At 37.9% G+C, this 17,953-nt stretch overlaps 1 protein-coding gene and 1 long non-coding RNA gene across 2 annotated transcripts in view; one reads left to right on the top strand and one right to left on the bottom strand.

The window, feature by feature from the left end:
• Positions 1 to 17,953, top strand: part of COL8A1 (collagen type VIII alpha 1 chain) — an 86,678-nt gene that overhangs the window by 27,910 nt on the left and 40,815 nt on the right. The window lies entirely within an intron of this gene.
• The window catches only part of LOC116242346 (uncharacterized), a 211,442-nt gene that overhangs the window by 159,297 nt on the left and 34,192 nt on the right, over positions 1 to 17,953 (bottom strand). The window contains exon 3 of the long non-coding RNA XR_004169723.2: positions 7,027 to 7,098. This is a non-coding gene — a long non-coding RNA (uncharacterized LOC116242346). The remainder of the gene's footprint in view (positions 1 to 7,026; positions 7,099 to 17,953) is intronic.

Below are 17,953 nucleotides of genomic sequence, written 5' to 3'. Positions count from 1 at the left end.
GGCATTTGCATCACTTTCACTCTAATCCAAAAGAAGTAGAAGCTTCTTTTTCCTAGATCTGGACCCTTATACTCACAAAAATCAAAGAAAAAAAGGAAAAGTAACAACACCCCCCCATACACACACACACCAAATACACCACAATCAAAGAATCTGGCAAGAAAAAAAGCAGAGATATGGGTGAGTAATGTTAAACTAACAAATCTACATCTTAGCACATCCAGGATGACAGCCCTTTTAATGAGCCAAGCTCTTTTTTCTTTCTACAACAACTTTTTTCTTGTGTTATGTTTCCTGTTTTCCTTTCATTCTTCCAGAGAGGGATGGTTCTTCTCGTCAGGGCAGATAATTCCACAGCCTGTGGTATTGCTTTGATAAATGCAGAGGACGAGAAAGCTTCTTAAGTCCAAATTCCCATGAATAAGCACACCAGGCATCTTAGGCATACTTTGTAATAGTTTCCAAGTTCATTGATAACATTGCCTTGAAACTCTCCAGCGAGGAGGATGAAATTGTGTAAATACAGCAAAGTGTAATTGACTTTTTAATTTTGTAATGTCTAAAGTAACTTCTCTATAATGCCATTATGTTGTTCTTGGAAAGACCTACTGCAGAGCTAGATTACGCTCTGTTGCATTCCCTTTCCAGATAGAAGAAGAATCCCTATTCATCAGCCAGAAAGTTTGCCTCTTAACTTCAGGAACTTCATGGCTCTATATTCACATGTGAGAAAACCACCTTCTTTAATAAGCCTTGAGGGGTTTACATTCAACAGAACAACTGACAATCTGTGGCACAACAGTTGACAGCCTGCATCTGCCAACAGAAGCCAGCTTGACATAAACCATTTCCATTTCAGCTTCATTTGCTATTCCATACAATTTGTCTCTCAGCTGCTGCCTCATCCCAGCTCCACATCATGGAGGGCACTGGAAATGCAGTGCATGGCAGGCAGGAAGAGCTGACAAAAACTGACTGTAACTCATGCTGTGCCAGGGTTCAGGGCAAAGTGCTTCCTCTGGTATTACAGTAACACTGAAACCATAGCTTGCCCAGCTCTGTACACAACAGCACAGACATCTGTATGTAAAATGATGATGATGGCACCCATCTGTGAGAGACAGAGGACAAGTTATGTTTGTGGAGGTCATAGCCAAGTCCTCCAACAAGAAATGTTAATGAATTTTAACTCCCTGCAAAGCAAATCACTGATAACATCCAGTCTTTCCTCTGTCTATCTGATGCCTTAATCTCTGCCAGCTGCATAACGACTGCTAAAATAAATATGCAATCCCACTAGTGAGTCCTTTACTTCCATTTCTGCTCCCTTACCCTCCCTCCCCCCATTCATGTTCTTGAGTTTCTCCAAAATGAAAGGGGAAAGAAAACATGGCAGCTTTTTTGACATGTAGAAAAGGGACCTCAGTTTTCTATCTCCTTCCATTAATTTACCAAAGCTCATGCAATATGTAGTAATATTGCCTAATTATTTTAATGTGAGTAGTAGTATTTAGCATGACACAATCAGTCTCTGCAGAAGAAAGTAACTTTCTCAGACTCTAGAATGGCTGTTTAATGCCCTGACTCCCTCTTTGTATTGTCTGATATGGGCACTCCACAGGAGTGTTCCACAGAAAGACATATCTTCCAGGCAGATTGCTTTCTCTTCTTTATAAAGGTTTTGATATACCAACTAACTAAAGAGAACAAATGTGTAGAAGCATAAAACCCTGAACTCCCAATCCTGGAATCACAGAATCATAGAATGCCTTGGGTTGGAAGGGACCTCAGAGATCATCTAGTTCCAGCCCCCTGCTGGAACTGGCTGCCACCAACTTACATCAGGCTGCCCAGGAACACAAGTTTAGCCACAAACTCCTCCAGTGATGGGGCATCCATAGCTTCTCTGGGCAGCCTGTGCCAGTGCCTCATCACCCTCCGAGTTAAGAATTTCTTTCTAATCTCTTTCAAATCTCTTTTTACAGTAGTAAATTTTCATCTATCTTGGGTTTTTTAAATCTTTTTTTTCTTTTAGATATCTTGGATTTATCATAAAATTACATGTCAAAATTATATATATAGTTATCATGTATTTTGTAGATAAGATATATGGCTTCTTAGACTGACTTCCCTATGGCAAGGTCTGCTAAGCATTTCAAATGAAATGCTTCCTCTAAACTATCTGTAAATTCTTCTATTATAGTCCACATTTATTTTACTGGTTTGCTAGGGAAACTAAGTTTCCGCTTTTCTTATGAGCATCTCATGGAAGGAGTCCAATGCAGTAAGAAACATATCAAAATCATCAACAAGAAGGCTTTATTATTTTGTAATTTATTTCCTGCTGTTAATTCCTTAGCTGATCTATCTGATTTCTGACTGATTTCACAGGTCACTAGACTTGCCAACACATTTTTTGCTTTAAGTCACTTCCTTGCCAGACCAAATGGAGAAATAAAAAGTCTTCATAAAGAGAACAAGCATATCTTTCAGTCTTCCTGCCTCCACTGCTGAATACAAGACAAGATAGGAAAAGAGACTATTACAGGCAATAAAAGGGGCATGCATACTTCTTATGCATATGCACACACCCTCTATATATTCCATGAAGGAGACAGTTCAATGAGTAGAATTCTAGGAGATATTTCAAAAGCAGTAATACTGGACCTTTCAATCATGGATTAGGAGTTCTTTGTGGTACTTGTAATACATATAACAAGAATGTAGCCTCTGAACTAAAAGGCTTTTATTCTAAACTAGATCTTCCAGTTCTCTTCTTTCAGTTCTCCTCTTTTGTCAGTGTGCTTCACAAACCTGCCAACATTAAAACCTACCTTGGAAAGCAAGGACAAGTCTTGTATTTAAAACAAAATACTCTGTTACTAGGAACTCAGGTTATTTCATGTTATAAACTTAGTCAAAAAGACAAAAGTGCAGAACCCACCACAAGCATTCCCTGATAGAAGGAAGCTTCTCAATAATGCGATAGGTATGGATGAGACAATGGCTTTCACTTCTTTTGCTGGGTTTTATACGGTCATGAACTCTAGAAAATTTTAGAATTTATTTACTTCTACCCTGATGTATTTTTTTGCTTTGCTCATGAAACAGTCTGCTTTATTTGCATCCCTAAGGTTTTACCTTTATTAAAGGATAAATCAATTGTAAGTTTAAATGTTAACTCAATTAGGGTGTTTATGTGGGGTCTTTGCACAATGTTTATGAGATAATGTTTGAAGTAAAACTCAGACGTTCTGTTTCTGATTTGTACCACAAAAATTGCAGTGCAGCTAGAAAACATACTTCAGTGAGTCACATCTTGGAAAAGCAACAGATAAATGGCTAAAAATGCAATAATGGTAGGTTATCAGGAAATAAACAGTAACTGAGCTAATAGACTTGTTTGTCATCCTGCTCACGACCACTTCTAGTCCATGTTTAGGATGACACTTCAACCATCCAACTATAGAAAACCAGTCATTACTCTTGATGACATAACACCCACAACAAAGGCAAAAAAAGAACTGAATTTATTTTTTTCTGCCAGGTAAGGGTACAAAGATTGAGACTCTTGAAAGACAGGAATTTATGATTCCAGCCTCTATCTGATCAATATCCCTTAACATTTTCTTACACATCTCAGAATTCCTTGCAAATATAATGAATGCCTACCAATGCCTTAGTCTCCCAAAATAGGTAGCATTATAACAGCTTCCCTGTGTAAAACTGGAAGTGAAAGAGTGTAATTACCTACATACCTATAGGAGCAAAAGTGGAGATGATAAGTGCTAACAACTCTGCTGATATCACTATACATTTATAACCTTTTTATTTTTCTAGGTGTAAGTATTACACATTCACACATAAACGCCGAAGAAAAGAAGAGGTCACACTAAGTCATGAAATACAACTTATTTGTCCAAACAAAATTCCTTACTGCATTCAAAACATACTTCCCTTTAACTCCCCATCTCATCCTTACTTTTTGGCCAGGATCAGAACAGTGGTGGAAGTCACAGTCCAGTTCCTCTGTAAAGCAAATGCGTAGGCTAAGTCCTGTAAGCAACACACTGGCAGCATTCATCTCTGAACCTCTCCTGTTACTTTAAACTGTAAACCCATTCCCACAGTTGGAAGAGTTTGCGTTAGGGCTTCAGCTTTTGTCAGGAGAAGTATTGCCTTTAATCCTCTGTGTTACCTCAAGACTGGGTTTCCCACCTTGTAGAGGCTGAATCAGGAACAGGACCAAAATAATTCTTACCTGAAGCAACCTCTTAAAATATATTAAAAAAACAGCTGTTCAATGCTTCCATTACATTTGCAAGTTTATTTTTTACTCGGGTACAATACTGACACCTCTTCAAAGTTGCTAGAAATTTATTTTGAAGCAGAAACAAATGGAAAGATGTCCAATGAGTCATTTGATTTATTGCAGTAACCCTCTTTTAAATGCAGTGTTAAAGTGATCATGTGTATGAAAGTTAAGTACTGTGATTCTGTGGGAAGGTTTAAAGGAATAAGTGATACACATATGCTTTTCTAATTACAACTGTATGTGTTGGGTTTTTTTAAAGTTGTTTAAAAATAATGCTGTATCACTGTATAGTATGTGCAAACTAAACTAAGAGTTTACTTCAGAGAAAAGAGTGAGAAGACATACCCTCCAGGCTAGATAGCAAAAGCTTTGGCACCTCTGAAGTGGATCTGGAATGTTTCTACACATAGGTGTGATTCAAAACAGTATACACACATTTCCAACAGCAAGATTTGTAATTCCTCACCATCCTACCAAAAATGCTAAAGGAGTCTGATAGTTTGTACACCATCTTGGCTGAGCCTAGTGTTTGCTGATGCCAGATATCATTCCTAATGTTCTCAGCCTCTTACATGGATTTCAGGACTTTGTATCCAAGAAGTCCCTAATGCTTTTGTGGAAAATGTTATTACTGAGAAGTACTGCGTGTAAGGCCTACATTTCATTTTATGATCTTTTATAGAAAGCAAATTTTATCTCAATATGTTGTTTCCTTGTCAATCCATCCATTTATCTACTTCTTCCACCCCAAGATAATATTCAAGCTCACTGAGCAATATGAGTTTCAAACTGAGAGAGGTCTAAAATAGGATTCTATCCTTGCACAAGTTCCTGAAAATCAGTGGGTGAGCAGTGGGTAGAGACAACTTGGCAACATGACCACAGAGAGAAAGGCAGACAAGATTCATCTGTTAGTCATTCTGTTTGGCCTCAGGAAAATAAATAATGTAATCCAGAAGAAATCAGAATTCATTGGTTTTGCTGCTCATATAGCAGCTTGGACAATCCAGTTGGGTGATACAGTAATGGAACCATTTGGGATCCAAATGTTTTACCCATCCTCACCATAGCACACCAGGAACACATGTTGCCTGATTACAAGTCGGATGTTGAGACAAGTACAGAATTTGTGGATGGGAAGGCAGAATTAGTCCTTCCCACCGCTCTTTTGATTTTCCTCCTCTTCCTAAACTCCCATTTAATAATATATGGTAATCTGCAAGATAACTTCAAGCACCTTGGATGTAAAATGAACCATTTGGCAGAAAAACAGGGAAAATGTGCTTCTAGATTACACATTTACATTAAAATGGATGCCAGTGTAATGCTATTGTCTGGCAAGATAACCATGTACTACATTTACTCAAAGAAAAAGGTGAAGGAATCATTGCTGTTTTGCCAAAGAAATACTTGACAAACAGAAAAGTGCTAGACAGGGAAGTTTGCCATGCAGTTTACTGTCTTTACTATCATTAAAACATCTGATTCTATTACACATTTTTTTATTTACTTCCACTCCTACAGCTTAAGGATTAAGCAAAATGAATAACAGAGTGCCTTACGAAATAATAGAACATTCTTAAAAATGTTGAAGTTTACCAATTTGGAAATAAACAACCATCAGAGTTTTGCCAGACTACAGGAAAAAGATGATACTGAGTGGTCTCCACACTGTCATCATCTTTTTATAGCTATATGAATCTTCCTCTTCACCACAAACCCAGCCTCCTCTGTTTTGTCTATGTAGTTCAGAATCTACATCCACTGCAGGCATGTTTCAGGCTTTGTAGTTTTCAAACATTTGTATTAAGTCCTCACACTTTTAATAAAATATGAAAGCCATCCTTATGGGGCCTAGTTTTTCCCCTCTGCCCTCAGCCAACACTCCTGCTTTAAAAGAGTGCTTTGCTTAAGGTGAACAATCAGGCACAGGCACTCTTCACAGTATCAAGTGCTTTTCCCAAGAATGCAGTCTCTGCTCAGGAAAAAATATTGAGAAGATTAAAAACAGAAGTGGGAGACTGTACTCTTTAAATTCGCTCTTCAAAAAACAGAAACATTACAAATGTTACAAATGTATTTGTTATTATTAAAGCCAAAGGAGAAAAGGAAGGGGAGAGATGCAACAAATCAAGGCATTTCAAGAGTCCTTAGTGCAACATGTCTCTTTGTAAATCTACCTCTGTAACTCAGAAAAACATGGGAGACACCCAGCTGATTACTTGGCCCATAGGAATTGACAAAAGGGACCCCTCAGGGTAGGTACACAGCATCTTCCCAGCCCCAAAATAAAAACAGCAAGTAAGCATTACAGTAAGCTTACTGTGCTCTGTGCTCTGCAGCCATCTGCTGAGCTGACACTGGTAACGTTTGTGAAGTAGACACGCCATCAAAATTTATGAAGTGTTATCCAAAATCAAAGCTGTTTCTTCTATCTTTTCAAAAACTATTGCATTTGAGTTATAATTAGTTCATATCTTTCAGATGTATTTCCAGACTTCCTGAAGCATGAGGGTCATAAACAGATTTAGCAATCTGATCCTCTGATCCCAAGAGATGAGGATCTAAGTATTACTCTTGTGATACCTCTGCCTCAATTTTATTTGAATACAAGATGGGGGAAAAATGTATGTATGTATGCATGTTACATGGTATGGAGAACCAAACAGTTGGCAAATGATTTCAGAAATGGTTAAATACATGTAACTCACCCAAAAAATCCAGAACTTTTTGAAGAGTCCAGAGATACATAAAAAGCAGGGGCACAGGGTCACCTACCAACACTGTTACAAACAAAAAATAATTTCAGTAAACTTGGAATGCATTTTTTCACTCAAGAAATTATTTGACTTTCCATCGCTGTTCATTCATACGCTTTTAAGTTTCTAGTAACTAAAGAAGTTTGTTTCATCGACACAGAGATACAGTATACATCTCTAAGTATTAAAAGAAAAAGGATTCCTCATTGAGGTTGGTTTGTTTGATTGTTTTTCCAAACTGCAGTACGGCATAAAATGTTATCAGCACAAATCTTTATAACCATATACATTCATGTATGCACTTGTTATTATTTCCTCCCCCGAAGAATTATAATTGAACAAGAATACAAACTCACTCAAAAGACTCAGTATTACTTCTAGTTCAGAAAATCTTTGAGAGTGGCAGGAAGAAAAAAGAAAGTATGAAAAAATGTATCAAGAATCCAAAACACCAGTCAGGAGAAGCAAGTACAATAAAATGGCCCCTCTAGGGCTGTAGTTGCTTTGCTCTACCAATAACAAAGAGAAAGCAACAACAAAAAAGAACAGTGGGGAAAAAAGTCTTCTTGTCACAGTCTTGCCAACTCCTTAGCCACTTGGTATTGTTCACTATGCATTACATGTCCTCAAGATAATATATTTTGCAGTTCTTACTTAGAAACAGAAAAGTGCACACGTAGACTTTTTCTGCAATGGCAAAGGTACGTACTGCATCATGAAGTCTCAAAAACCAAAGTAAACAAGAGGAACCCAAATCTGCTAGATAAAAACATACTTTTGCATACAAATATAAGCACAGATTGTAAAAAAAAAAAAAAAAAAATCCTTTGGCTTCTAGCATCTAAATCATTTGCAATGATAGGGCAATGGCAATAAAAAACCTTAAAAAAAAACAGTTGAGGGAAAAGTTAAGCAAGACAAGGTTGCACCTTATTTGAGAGGCTTAGGTTTGTAGGAGGGGAATTAGCAAGTGCTTTCCATCATTGCAATACCTCTTTGAGATTTCTGTGGTGTGCAAGTTTCTTCCCGCGTTTTTGGTTTTCACAGCCTGTTTTTGTTATTACATTCACTACGAAGAATGATTTTTGCTCTTTTATTTCAAAGGCAAACTTTGAAATTTGAACAAAGTAGCGGATTTGTGCTACATTTTCATATCCTACATTCCTGTGTTAAGAATGTGCTTGAATCCTGGAAGCTAGACACACTCACATGAACTTCACTTTACATTTTTTCACACTGAACAGTCCCAATGGCTTCAGACTTGAAATCTGAAGTCAAGCCTTCCCTTCCAACTAGCATCTGCAATAATAACTCAATAGCAAAGTTTGTTGCTTAAAGGCATTTCATATAGTATCTAATTCAAACCTGACCTTATAAAACTGGACCCTTTATGTCCAACTTCTGGCACTGTTTGACTGAGGAAGAGTTGGTCCCAGTACATATGAGTATTTATTATTTTCTTAGTACCTACATTTTCTTATCAAAATGTAGAGCCAGACTGACTGAAAAATACCTGCAAGATAGACTAGCGTTATCTGCACATGGCTATTACTGTTCATAAAGTATTACTGTCCATTATCTTTGTAATGATGACTATATCCTAAAAATTCAGCTTACTTGTATGCATATGATAGAAAATCTGTAGCTAGGCATTATAATATCCAGTTCCTATCCCTAATACATAAACACTGAGTGCTTAAACTAACATATTCAAATCCATACAAGACCACAAAATGCTGAGAAACAACTCTTTCTCGAGTCTCTAGAAAGTTTCTGATGCTCAGAGCTTCTGAAAAGAAGATTGCTTATTAGATGCCAAGTTTCAGGCATTGACATTTGGAAAATGTTGGCCAAAGCTCCTTGGCTAAGCTCTAGGGATCTTGTTGAAGGAGTTCATAAACACGAAGCAAACAAGCAATCATTGTGTGGGCTGAAGAACACTCTTTGAGATGCACACAAAAGGAGTATTTTGATTAAAGGATGTGATACCAAGTCAACATTAGCTTGAGGTTGCCAAGTGGAGGCCACCAGATGACTGACAAATGCAAATGCACCCTTAGCAGATGTTTCTCATTTCTGTGTATTATTCTTTAATCATCACAAGTTTTGTTTCTCCCACTACACTCTATAACATACTTCAGGGCTCAAATAAAACATTGACATTTTCCCAACATGATAGGCAGCACTGGAAATAAGGGAACAGGACATTTTTAGAAGAATTTTTTTAAAAGTCCTAGATTCTCTGACTGTATTTTACTTAGCTGATATTTGACCCTTTTCTTTTTCCTTTGCAGTGAATGATTCTTCCCTTCTGGATTTTTTAGGTGGTATTTTTGCAAAAGCAGAGATTTCCTGTTACTCATCACAGGCTTTACCTTTCTTTTTTTTTTTTTAATTTGAAGACACTATTTCTATGTTGTCTAATCTCCATAACTCAAGACCATTTGCCATTTTAACTACAGTCTTGATAACAGTGATAATAAAATTGATTGCAGTTGTTAGACACAGGATTATGCTTACGGAATTCTTCAACAATCGTTAGTTATATCTTACTTTTCATTTGAACAATCACTGCTAAGTTACAAAGCTGATTTACATTTTTGTTCTTGCAGTCAGTCATTCACTGTTTGTGGGCACACTTGTTTAACTGCTTCAAGTTCCACATACATCAGGTGACTAAAGTTCAGGGAATGTTTAGACATCGCTCTCAGACATAGGGCTTGAATTTTGGGTGGTCCTTTATTGAGCCAGGAGTTCAATGATCTTTTTAGGTCCCTTCCAACTCAGCATATTCTATGATTCTGTGATTCTGTGAATAAGTATTTTCAAAGGAGGTGGTGATTTCGAATATTTGGCTTTCCACAAGTGCCCAACTGCAGACTATGCAGCAAGGTCAGCCCTTCCCCAAGTGCTGAATACTTATTTCTGAGAATAAGATTGCTTTAAAGTATCTCAAACTGAGCATTAGTCTGCTTTCAAAGCGTACATAGGCAAAAGTCATCATCATTTGTGTCAGGTATAAAACTAGGGTTAGCATTCAAAACTTTAAAGAAGCCGAGACCAAAATGTTCACTGCTTTCAAAAACCAAGTTGCAATTTCTGTTTGTGACAGCATCATCAATTGCTTTGGAAGTTACAACATTTTAGAACCAGTAATGAAAAGCTGAAATCTTAATCATACAAAATCCTTTTTTTCTGTTGATTTAAGCTGGAGAAAAAGGAACAGAAGAAATCTACAACATATGAGCAAAATTATCTCTAAATGGAGTGTTCAAAAATGTTTCCATCAGGCATCCACAGATGGGTCTTTAACTGAAAGCCAAGTATTAAATGGCATCTATTTTAAGTTTCGCATTCCAAGAAAGAAAGTATGAGCCAGATAAGTTAGTCTGTGTTGACATGTAAAGTACATCACACCCATTAGAAGGGCAGACATGGATCTAAATGACCCAAAAGATTCTCTGTGACTCAACTGAATACCAAAGAAAAGAAGCATAAATGAATTTGACCACTGGTAATTCAGTTGTAGTCACTGCACCTCTGAATCAGCCTGTACGTAAACTTCCACTAGACAGAAAACACCTGGAAAAGTTCTCCTAAGAGGCTTGCTTCTTTGACAGCTTTGGATGACAGCCTGCATAAACAAAGAGGCAAGAAAGAGACATTGTCCTTTTCTTTTTTTCTCTTTTAACTACAGCATTGTTTTTACGATCACTTCCAAAAGGCCAAATGTACAGTTCCAGAGCTTTTTCTACAAGCAGAGCATATACTCATGAGCTTGGAATTATCAATTTACACTTAGTATTTTCAACATTCTTCACTGTAACTCATGCTGGTTTTCCTTCAGAGTTTATATCTAATTTTCCCCAGAAAGCTCTAAAATTGAAATTTTTTGCACATAAAAACTTCACTCCTCAACTATTAGTCTCATGTATGATATCACTTCCTTTTGTTGTTTATAAGCAAGAAGATTGTTCAGAAATTTCCCAGATTTGTGTATTCTCAGTGAATTAAAAATATTAATTTAATCTTTATTTAAACAAAATAATTAGAAAATCAACCTGATGTCAAACTGAGACTAGTTTCAGTAGTAGTGATGGTAACTGATTAACTTCACTCTACTTAACAACATTGTTTAAATTCTTCCTGCCTCCCCCTGAGTCAATTATTTTAAAACTCAAGGGATTTCTCTTATGCACATCTGCGAATTCAGTGTCAGTTCCAGACTCACATTCTGGTGGTGAATCAAGCTGGCCTCAGTTCACCCAACAAGAGGCCAGCTTTTACCAGACAAACAAACTGAGGTGACTTAATACTTGTGGGGTTTCACTGACTGATATCTGGCATATTTACTTGCTTTCACCATCCTTTTTCCACCTCTAATGAATCAAACATATTACTACATTCTGTTGACAAATTGAAGATGATAGGAGAGAGCAGATGAGATAGACATTAACAATTTTAAAGTAAGGATGCATGGCTTAACTCTGTAAATATCTGACACCACCAGTTCTTCAAAGGGAGGCTTTCATTTCTGAGAAAGGATTGAGAAACAGATCTAAAGTTTAAGTGTTTTCTTATCATTTAAACTAGATTATTGGGAAACTAGGCAAGAAATAATTCCCAATTACTGCATCATCACCAGTGAATGTCCTAGGTAGTATACATAGCATTACTTATTATTGATATGAGTTATCCACATATGGTATATTCTTATAAAGGATGGGGAACTAATCATCAAATCATAGAATGGCTTGGGTTGGGAGAGACCTCAAGGATCATCAAGCTCCAGCCCCTCTGATGTATATACACACATATATATACACTTTATAGTAAATATAAAGTTTGATTCATTTTTTTTTAGTACAAATTTGAACAGTACCAAAATGAGAATTCGTTACTTAGTGTCTTACCATGAACTAAGCCGAGTTACAAAATTAAACATGAATTGATATGATTTGGACTTCTTCCATCAAACAGAAACAGTGTTGGGCTATTAACATCCCTGAGAAAAGAGACCTGTGCAAATAAGTCATGAGACCAAAAGCTTGGCACTGCCAATGACTTCCTGAGAACCTTTAGGCAAATTACTTTCTTTTTTCCTTTGTTTTCCTGTTTTTTCCTGGTTATAACAAAATTTATTCATACTTACCCTCAAAATTCTTTTGGCTGTAAACCATTGGTTCTTGAGCACTAAGCAGCACTAGTACAAAACTGGCTGTCATAAGCACATCGTTTTGTTGAGAATAGGAACATAATTTCATTTTTTTCCAGTTGCTGTTTCTTGGTGTGCTCCCATGTAATCCTGCTAGTACTCCTTCCAGGGGGCTTTTTTCACCTTACATGGCTTTGTTTCAGTGCTGTCTGCTTACAGTCTTTCAGGCCTGATTTCATGGCTCTTGCTCACACAGGGTTGTACATATCACTCCTCCTGAGTGTCACTGAAACTAATTGATAGGAATTGCTCAGGCTGAGAGAAGCCATGTGTAGGGGACAGAAATGCAACCTAAGATAATCTAGACCAAACAGGGATAATATACCCATGTCAATTTCTAATACTTTTTGAGGAGGCTGCTCTTCCCACCTTCAGATCTGAGACTTCCAGTCTCTTCCTTAAGAGATTCCGAGTTTTCTCATCTTGTCCCATCATGCTATGCCTTTCTTTTCATTTTCTCTCAGGCAGGTGCTGTTTTTGCAGCACTATTCTCTTCACTGCTTCTTAGCCAACTGTCCTTCAGTGTCTAATGTAACTTTTTGGTTTGGTAAGTGTCATTTCTCATCCTTTGCTCTTTATGGATCTACCTTCACTTACACTGCATAGGCCACAAAATCTATAAGGAGATTCTGCCTTTACTACACAGCACCCATAGTGCCCTTCTCCTTGGCAGTCTGACAGTTTGTTCTTTTATCATAACCAGATGCTGGAGACAAGTGGAAAAACATCATATTCCCCTACAAGACAGATATCTTGCATGCTGTCAAATATGGTGTCCATACCCTTTGAGCCTCCTGACCAAATTTCTTGAAGATATGTTTTTGGAAAGAGTGCAGTGTCATTGTTACTAAGAGCTAATGCCAAAGCAAACTAGTTCAAAGAAATATCTTGGAAGACTGGCAGTAGATGCTAGGAGCTCGAATCCCAATAATTATCAGAGCATGGGAAAATCGATAGATTTTCTCAATAGCTTCCTAAGAGACGGCCCTTCTAGAAGACCTGTTTAGCAAAGATTTTCAACTTAGTAGGCTAAGGTTCAATGTAAATCCTAATATCTGCCATAAAAATAGGGAGTAAGTAGTATTGCTAACTTTCTACCATAAAGAGAAACTTGAAATATCATAGAATGCTTTCTTGGTCACACAGAGCACTACGTATTTGAAAAAAGCCAGCAGGCTGTTTCAAACTGAATCACAAGCATTTCTGCTGAGAAAGCAGCAGCTGCCTCAGAGCCATTAACAATGAGGTCTGCTTTGAAGAGATGGAGCAAATTTATTTGCTCCGCAACAGAGTAAACCTTTAGTTCTGATTTTTTTGAAACATTCTTTCAATAGTTTAGCCTGGGTTTTGAGCAACCTTTTCAGAATTAAGCACCCTACCAGACTGCTGCCAACAAAGGTTGGTTCATTCCTCAGTAAAGTGGAAGTCTTGTTATTTAAATAAAGTAGCTACTGTAGTAGATTTGCAGATATGTTAAGAGTATTACAGGATCTAGAGGTAGATTTAGGAAGAAAATACTATAAAGCAGGAAAAAATTAAACAGTGTACTTATTGAAACTTAAAAGACATTATGACATGTGACATGATTGCATCAGATAATGAGCAGGTGGAACTGTGCTACCTGTATGTGTAATGCAATGAGTGTCACAAAGTGAAACCTGTTTATGGTTATGCTTTTCCTTTACAACACGGTCACCTTTCAAAACCTATCCACCACTATCCACTACATTAAGGGAGGAGTAATGAAGCTAATGGGTCCTTCCATCCCTTTTTATGAACTACGAAACACCATACTGTATTTTCCTGTGCACAGGCAGATTCTCTACCACCATTTTTCATCAGCACCTGAAGCTGAAGCGGTGCATGCACATGCCAAACATTCACTGTGACAGGATGGTAGCTTCTGGTGATCCTAATGAGCACGATCAGAATGACGCAGAAAGATCACTTGACACACAGCCTCCCTAAATGAAATATCTGCAAACTATCGCTGGAAATCACCAAACTGCAGTTGTATATGGAGACTGAACAGCCATCATAAGTGCCCCTAAATATGCAGGACCTGCTTATTCCTGTGCAGTACTAACCACGTGAGGTCTACATGCAGGGAGTTTCAGGACTCTCTCACCTGAACCTTTCAGGCTTGTATTCTTAAGGGCAGACCATTATGTTTTGCCAGGATAAAAGCTACACCACACCAAGGTAACCAGAGAGTCATGTACAGGCAGCAAGAGGTAGGAACAGGTCAGCAGTGCTTTCACAATGGTCTTCTTGTCCAAGGTTCATAGTATGTCAGGGGTGGATTAACTGCCTGACTCTGCAGGTCAATGGCTCAATGTGAACTGTATGAAACAAGGTATCAGGCTCTTGCCCAGTCTTGGTATAAAAGCCTCATGTGTCTGTAAGTGGAACTAGTGATATGTGCTCTAGAAGCACACCATCAGTATGAAGTTTTTCAACTAGTGAAAGTTCATCTGTCAGGCCTCTAAAATAAGCATCCTGGAATTTTACTGGGAAAAAAATACTTTAACAGAAACATTCTTATATTCAAAAACCTGCATGCAAATTTACTCCCTTTAGAGAATAAGCTGGGATGTTTTAGCAGACTCAGCTGCAAATATTTTATTGGCAGGTGATTAAAAGCTTCAGTTTTTGATAAAATTTCCAGAAAAAAAAAAAAAAAAAAAAAAAAGTGCTTACAGGAGACTAACAATACAAGAGGAAAAAAGCAACACTGGGAAAAATGCATAAGCAAAAAACAGAGCCAGATCCCCTCAGAGCTTGCTCTGGATAAATTATTAATGATTTCCATGGAAGCCCATCGATTTGCATGAATTTAAAGAAGAGTCAGGCAACTTGTTTTCTGTGTACAGTGAATGCATAGGAATCGTTTTGCCTCCCCACATACTTGGAAAGTGTCCTACTACAAGAAGTTACGAACCATCTAAGCACTGAAATGTGGGAAGAGATTAAACTCTGGAATCAATTAGTTTTTAGCCCAAGCTGTGATCAATCTTATTTTTTCTACTAGGTATTTATTATGTCCATTATATTCCTTCAGCATCTAAGCTTTCCATTAGGTGTCCTGTATTGAAAATTTTCATAAGCTACCCAAAAGCTTTTAGATGCACTTAGAAATCATTAATCATTGTAGGGGATTTTCTGGCCTGTTTTAAAGTCAATGGCAAAACTTCCCTTGACTTCAACGAGGATTGAATTTCACCTCACTCCATGTGTCTAGCAGGTTCCACTGCTTTTAATGCCAATTACCATCAGGTGTCTTTGCTGGCAGTTCCAAATACATCATTTTCTTTATTATCCAGTATATTAGAAACTTGTTTTCTGCCGGCTCATGCAAAGCTTTCAGCTCAAGGTAGAGGTTGTGAGATCTATCCAAATGAGGCTGCACACTGCTGGAATAAGTTCCTGGCTCCTTTCCAGGCTCTTGCTCTCTGTCCCTTAGTGGCTTTGGAGCTAACCAAGTAATAAATCAAATCTGATTCGTAATTTATATGGCCCAAGGGTTGCAACAAAAACCTGATGGATCTACCAAAGCATCCTGCCAATTAGAACTATTTGTTATGCCACTGATCTTCTCATGTGGTGAACTGCCCAATGCTATTTTGGATGCGGTCACATTTTAGGCTGACGTTGCAAATCTGAGCAAAACATCTAGGTGTAGAATTAATAAAGCTAACAAGCATTTTGGACTTCTAGTTCAACTTCCAACCCTAGAGCTGTAGATAACTACACATTAATTAATTTCTTCCAGCTTCCACTATGAGGTATTATCATTTAGCAAACGGAGAAACATTAGCAAAAAGCTGCTAAAAGGCTTGCCCACCTGCTGATACCGTATCTGTGGAAGGTGAATCCTTCCTCTAAAGATTAGTTTCCACGCATTGTTAAGTTATTATCTCTACTTGTTTGCCCAATTTGCTCCTTTTTTTTCAGTCTCAGAATAGGATGTACCTGAATTCTTAAAGCCATCCCATTTCACATCCTCTACTAGAGACATTTGTGCTCACTGAAATGGTGACCCATGCAAGAATTCATATATCTAAGTAATGAAGATTTCATCTTTGGGTAAAAGCAACCCACAAACTTGTCTTTCTATCTTTCTCCGTATAACAAAGAATTTGTTTTCTCTTGTTATTTCTGGGAGTCAAAGCCTATCTAATTATCCTTGTCCTTTGTCAGACTCATCTCATTGTGTTCAGAAATTTCAAGCTTCTTTCTCCCCTAAAAGTTCACTTGGAAATACTGATATACAAATAGGATGTTAATAGATGTGGAATTCTGTTACTAGCTTTGATCTCTAGCACAGTTACACCCATCAGATTCGCAATGTGACCCATCTTCCTACATCAGACCTCATCCTATTTAAGTCAAATTTTAAATTAAAATAACCACATCTTTTGTTTTATTGCTATCATAACCAAATGTTTTAAACTCTCAGGTATCTAATCAACCAGACAGATATCCTGCTAAAATTTGAAATATTTTTTTTAACATTTGCCAGACAAAACTTATCCCTGTCAGCCTTGTAATTTTATTGGCTAAGAAAGTAAAGGCATTAACCAGCTGCTGTGGAAGATAAGCTGTTTTATATTTTCATTTGCATCCATCTGTTCTTGAAGGAAGAAAGGGCTGGTATTTTTTCCAGTTTCCAAAAGCCATAGATTTTAATGCTGTGCTCCCATATAGGCTTATTCTACCACTTCCAAACATGGTATCCATTTATGGTCATTCCATATGAAATACATATCAATAGCTAAGTCCTACGGAATTGTCTACCTCCCTATGATTTGAATACAAGTGAAGGTATTGTTCTGTTAAATTTTCAGTAGTTTGAGGCATGGAAAAAGAGTTATTTTTACAACATAGAATCATAGAATCATCAAGGTTGGAAAAGACCTCCAAGATTATCCAGTCCAACAATGCACCAATGTTTCCCCACTTAAAGCATGTCCCTTAGTACCACATCTGAACATTTCTTAAACACCTTCAGGGACAGTGACTCAACCACCTTCGTGGGCAGCCCATTCCAGTACCTGACCACTCTTTTGGAGAAGAAATTTTTCCTAACATCCAACCTGAATCTCCCCTGGTGAAACTTGAGGCCATTCCCTCTAGTCCTACTGCTAGTTATGCAGGAGAAGAAGCTGACACCCACATCTCTACAACTTCCTTTTGGATAGCTGTAGAAAGCAATAAGGTCTCCTCTGCACCTCCTCTTCTCCAGACTAAATAATCCCAGTTCCCTCAGCCAGTCTATACGAGACTTGTGCTTCAGACCCCCATAAGTTTTGTTGCCCTTCTCTGGGCACACTCCAAGGCCCTAATGTTTTTCTTGCCGTGAGGGGCCCAAAACTGAACACAGTAGTCAAGGCTCAGCCTCACCAGTGCTGAATGCAGAGGGATGATAGCCTCCCTGCTCCTGCTACCCATACTATTTCTGATGAAAGCCAGGATGTCATTGGCCTTCTTGGCCACCCTGGCTGTTTCAGCTGAGTATCAACCAACGATCTCAGGTCCAGTTCTTCCACACAGTCTTCAAGCCAGTCTGCCTGTAGCATTGCCTAGGATTCTAACAGCCACAGTGCAGTTCCTGGCACTTGGTCTTGTTGAATGTCAGCCCATTGGCCTGTTCACTTTGCGCTG

The sequence above is a fragment of the Phasianus colchicus genome, chromosome 1 (assembly GCF_987193195.1).
Source record: "Phasianus colchicus chromosome 1, bPhaCol1.hap1.1, whole genome shotgun sequence".
NCBI classification, from domain to species: Eukaryota; Metazoa; Chordata; class Aves; order Galliformes; family Phasianidae; genus Phasianus; species Phasianus colchicus.
Note: the sequence above shows the minus strand (reverse complement) of the source record. Positions and strands in the feature narration are given on the sequence as shown.